At 38.8% G+C, this 5639-nt stretch overlaps 1 pseudogene; it reads right to left on the reverse strand.

The window, feature by feature from the left end:
* Positions 1 to 1617: 1617 nt before the first annotated feature.
* LOC114615663 lies at positions 1618 to 2702 on the reverse strand (annotated as a pseudogene).
* Between the last annotated feature and the right edge of the window lie 2937 nt (positions 2703 to 5639).

Here is a 5639-nt window from a genome sequence, read left to right on the forward strand (position 1 = left end):
AGAAAGTCATGAATTTGAGAAATTGTGGAGGAGACTACAGAAAGTTTGGAAGGAGGATAGGGAAGGTTAGAGATGATATAAATACAGTACTTGTATAAATCCTCTTTTAAAAATTATTATTATATATAATAACTAACAATTTACTATATATTATTATTTTATTATATAAGGCAATACAATAAAGACGTAAATCTATTTTATATAAAATGTATACAATCAAGTTTATGACATAGATCTGTACAGTAATTAAACATGTCTCTGTACTCACATGCACAAAGCAATCAAAGCAATTCACATACATTTTCACACAGTCAAAAGATATAAATAAGACATTAAAAATTAATGTAGTGTTTCATGTTCAAATTTAAGTACATAATATAGAATGAGGATGTTTAGCTATTTAAAATATGCACTAACTTATATAGAACTTATGAAAATGATTCTAGAAATCTAGCTTCTTAGTGATAGTTAATGTATAATATATGTTTAACTTTATTCAGTTCGAACTTACTGTATCCACCCAAGTGAAATTTTGACCTGCATATTCCCAATGTCTAATTACTAAACCTCTGATAATCAGTGGTTTACATGTTGTTACCCAGAGTTCAACATCTAAAGTAAGTTTTTGAACAAATACCCCTTCTATTCATTAAGCAGAGGCTATGGCATAAAATCTGAGAAATTGATATTAAAAGTGATATGAAAATTATTAAACTGCACACTGCTAGTTCAAACTTTTGATGAGAACTGGCTTAAACACCAGAAGCACTTCATGTCACCAATGATTGAGAGGATTAATTTGGGGAACTGGAAGTCAGTTGAGTTCTTATTTATGGACTTGATGAAAAATCTGTTTATTTATTTCAAATTCCAGCTAAAATTTCTCATTTCTCTATCAGCTGTGAAAACACCAATTAGTAGGAATTCATTAAAGTGCTTTTGTTTGTGTTTCTATGTTATTATTTTGGGGGAAAAGTGTAGTTGATTTTGCCATCAAAGTATCCTGCCTTCTCACTATCCTTAAACTAGGGTTCTTTTGTTTCTATGTTCCAAAGGCACAGCAGAGTTTGATAAAGAAAAGAATTTTATCTAGAGCCTCTTTTAGGTAACTGATTGCCTAAGTACTCAGCAATGCTCTTTCCTTCTTTTTCTTTCTATTTTACTTTTTTTTTAACCTTTAAAAGCACCAAGTTTTAATATCTAAGTCAATTTGGAGGTGAGAAGAGAGAAACATCATCAGGAACTTCTCTCTAGAACAAAACAATGATGTTCATTCCTCCACATGTCCAAATTAAAGGTCTACTGAAACCAAATCAAAAACCCAAACCCCACACAGAGGAAAAAAAGATACTAACATCACATTCTAGGGCGTCAGTACGTTCTGCAGTCTTTGCTGGTCTGTTTAATTGTCCTTTTAAACTGACTTTTAAAAATTAACACCCTAACTCATCAAGATATGCATTTTTCCCATTGGCCTTTACATTAAAAATAATAATTAAAAATGGAAACCAACGTGAAGCAATTCATGACCAGTTGCCTGACTCATTTGATGGCATATACGGCATATGGAGGTCAGGAAGGTGGCTTGCAGCACAGGTCATTGGGGGATGCTTATCTTTAAGGCTTAGCTTTCTTCCAAACAGTGTAAAATACCCACAATTCTAAGTATGAAGGGACATAGACAATCTCTTTTGAGAATTCCACAGGACAATACAGGAGCCCCAGCTGTTCTTCCTAGAGCAACAGAGCTTCAGTCAAGTTGGCACGGTTCTCCTGTGTGAAGTATTTTCCATCCTGTTTCCGAACCTTCACTGACAGGTCAAGAATCAGTCTGAGGAACTCCCATGTGGAATCTTCTTCTGGAGATTCAGAGATAAGGACATCTGTCAAATCACTGATCACATAATCAAACTCTCTCTCTTCTTTGGCGTACCTCTTCAGTACTGGGAGATAGTCTTCTATAAGGACCTGATAGCGATCTCCTTTAAGATTGTCTAAGACATCTCCACATGTTCTCCGCATGTATTTCTTAATCCATCAATTACCATTTGGTCAATCTCTACCATAGTGACTATCTTTGGTTTCAGTTTGACAACTTCACATAATATGCCTCGATCTCCGCCTCCCAGAGTCATGTTTGCCAGTGTAGTCTTCTTTACCATTGTTCATGATGGCCTGTGTATATGTCAATCACTCTCTGCCAAATTAACATTTCCACTAAGGATGAGAATATCCTTACTTCTTTGAGTGTAGAACTTTAATGTTCTGATAGGGTCAATCTTTATCATACACCACTTCATCTATGTCAAACTCAGCCAGGTACCCATCAGCTATCTGTCAATGTCCCCTCCTCAAACTATGGGCGGTAATCGCTACACCCGGCCAGTACTATCTTGACTCAATTCTTTCATTTTTTTTTCTTCTATTTTGTTCAAAAGGCTCTCAGTTTCTTGTTTGCCTTGCACATCACTGTAGTAACTCTGTAGGTCCAGCAACGCCAATCCATGTGGATAAATTCTCAAATTGGCAAAGCTGCCATTCCTGTTTGTGTAAGTTGCTAAATATCCATGGTCATGCTAGGTGTGCAGGAACTCTGTCATCTGCTGCTCCTGAAAAATGGATTGAAGGACTTTCAGAATTACCTCACCATCAGCTTTGGCACTGAGTGTGAAGTCGAGAGTGCTGTGTCTTACTGCTTCCATAGTGTGGCGAAGCCCTGTGCCATGCCTGGAGAGGCGACCTCGGGAGACTGAGGGACCATGCGGTGTGTCAGGCTGTGGGTTGGCGGCTGTTTTAGTTTTTCTTAATTTCTTTTATTCTTTACTGTCCATTCGTTGCCATCCTTCTAGTCCTCTTCCCCACAATTTCTCATCACATTTATCCTCCCCTCTGCCTCCAAAAGGATGTCCCTGGCCCCAGCCCAGGCCTCTCCATTCCCTGGAGCCTCAAGTCTCTCAATGGTTAAGCACCTCTTCTCTCACTGAGACCAGACCAGGCAGTCCTCTGCTGTATGTTTCAGGGGCTTGGGACCAACTAGAGTATGCTGTCTGATGGTGGCTCAGTGTCTGAGAGATCTCAGGGGTCTGGGTTAGTTCAGACTGCTGGTCTTCCTATAGAGTTGCCCTCCTCCTCAGCTGCTTCCAGCCTTTCCCTAATTCAACCACAGGGCTCCCCGACTTCAGTCCAGTAGTTGGGCTTAAGTATATGTATCTGAGTAAGTCAGCTGCTTGTTGGGCCTCTCAGAGGACAGCCATGCTAGGCTCCTGTCTGTAAGCACACCATAGCATCAGTATTGGGGTCAGGCCTTGGAGCCTCCCCTTGAGATGGATCTCAATTTGGGCCTGTCGCTGTACTACGGTTCCCTGTCTCTTCTCCATTTTTGTCCCTGAGGTTCTTTTAGACAGGAACAATTCTGGGTCAGACTTTTTGACTGTGGGATGGCAACCCATTCCCTCAACATGATACCCTGTCTTTCTTCTGGAGGTGGGCTCTATAAGTTTCTTCTACCCACTCTAGGGCATTTGATCTAAGGTCCCTCCCTTTAAGTCCTGAGAGTCTCTCACCTCCCTGGTCTCTGGTACTTTGTAGAGGGCCCCCCACCTTCTACCTCCCACGGTTGCATATTTTAACTGGTCCTCAGGGCTTCTCTCCTGTCTTCTCTCCCATGGCTGATCATGTTCTCCCTTTCTCTCCCTCTTCCCTCTCCCCCTCTAAGTCCCTCCCTCCCTCTGCTTCCAGTGATTGTTTTCTCCTTCCCAAATGAGTTTGATGTATCCTCACTTGGGCCCTTCTGCTTGTTAACCTTCTTGAGTTAGGCAGATTTAGGTATTCTGCACATTTTTTGCTAATATCCACTTATTAGTGAGTACATGAAAACATGCATGTCATTTTGGGTCTGAGTTACCTCACTCAGGGTGACATTTTCTAGTTCCACTCATTTTCCTGCAAAACTCATGATGTCCTCATTCTTAATAGCTGACTAGTACTCCATTGTGTAAATGAACCACATTTTCTATATCCATTCTTCTGTTGGGGACATCTGGGTTGTTTCCAGCTTCTGGCTATCACAGATAAAGCTGTTATGAACATAGTGACTTCACAAATAATACACAAGTCTCCACCACAGAGTCACCTGCCAGCTGTGCTATATTCTCTTTTGACTCTTCTGAGTCTACAGGGACTAAGAAACTCATTTCCACAGAGACACATTATGGTATAAAACACTAGTTCTTCCCTGACTGAATTACCACAAAGATTCTATTCATGAGCTCTGTGTACAACTCGTTAAATGGCTCCAGGTGAGTCTATGGGCTTAGGATTTTTTTTTTTTGTACTATGAGTGGGAGGTAGAGGGTTGTGTCATGGAAACATGAATTTGATACCCTATGATGAGAGATGGATCAAATGTCATTGTTTGTTTCAGCTTTAGAAATATTTTCAGTGATAGGATTCTGTGTACTTTGGAATCTTTCAGAAACTGTTAATAAAGTATTAGATAACAAAATTAAAGCAGTATTTTTACAAACCAGAGGGCTTTGAGTTAGCAATATGAATTAAAGTGAAAATAAATGAATGGAAAATTTAACTACATTGTTAAAAGAGCTTTATCATGCTTGGATCTGAGAAGAATTGTGAGAAGTTACAGGGTTACCAAGGGTATTTGTTCTGCAAGTATCTGCTATTTGCTGATGCAGCAATGTGTTTTAAAATCATTTCTAAGTATATGTGACCTTTGTTCGATGTGTTTGTATATATTATTCATATTTAACCTATGTTGAAAATGAATAATTTAATTTATTAACTACCTCCAGAGCCTGAAAAGTAATCAGCAGTTTAGATTGTTGTGTCCTACTACAGATTTTAAGGAGTTCACTCTTTGCCTTACAGGAAATGTTTATGATGGGAACGTGAACTTAAAATGTTCGTGGGAAATAAAGAGGAGCTGATTTGAAGCTCATTATAAAGAATATCCACTTACCTTGAGAGTTGTCCTGCAATGTGTAAGACTGCACCAGAAAATATCAAAAAGTTTACTGATATTGGCAGATATCACATGGTGAACATCAGAGAGGTAGTCTAGGGCAAAGAGATCCTTGAGGTAGTAGAGAATGAAGATTAAGCTTCATAGGAGTTTGAATTTTGATTCTTAAATTCTTATAACCTTGGGAAAATACAGACTTAGGACAGGAGCTCTAAGTAACACTGTTTTGTTTTGTTGGTGTATTTATTCAGTGAAGAGCTAAATTGCTGTATTGTGTATACAGATTCAGATGTATTAATGGATATCAACCAAAAAAAAAAAAGACTTTTCTTTCTCCTTTTAAATGTGTGTAATTTGTAATCACAGTGTTATTCTAGATTGCCCTTTTTCATCTTGCCCAGTCACTCCTGACTGGAGCCCATCTCTGTGCCTTATCTTTCTGTTTCCCCTGCAGCATTCAGCAGCTCTCACTAAATTGTTTCTCTGTCTATCATCTACTTTTGCATTATTCCATAACATCCTCTGTACAGTAAACAACTGTCAAGTGTTATTTCCATGAATACCACATTGTAACTTTGTCTACTGGCCCACCTATAGGCTAGTACTTGAGAGAGACAGGAGGGTTAATACAATTCCTGATCAGTCTCATTGTATAATA

This window comes from Grammomys surdaster, unplaced genomic scaffold, assembly GCF_004785775.1.
Source record: "Grammomys surdaster isolate TR1022 unplaced genomic scaffold, NIH_TR_1.0 131671, whole genome shotgun sequence".
In the NCBI taxonomy this organism is placed as follows: domain Eukaryota; kingdom Metazoa; phylum Chordata; class Mammalia; order Rodentia; family Muridae; genus Grammomys; species Grammomys surdaster.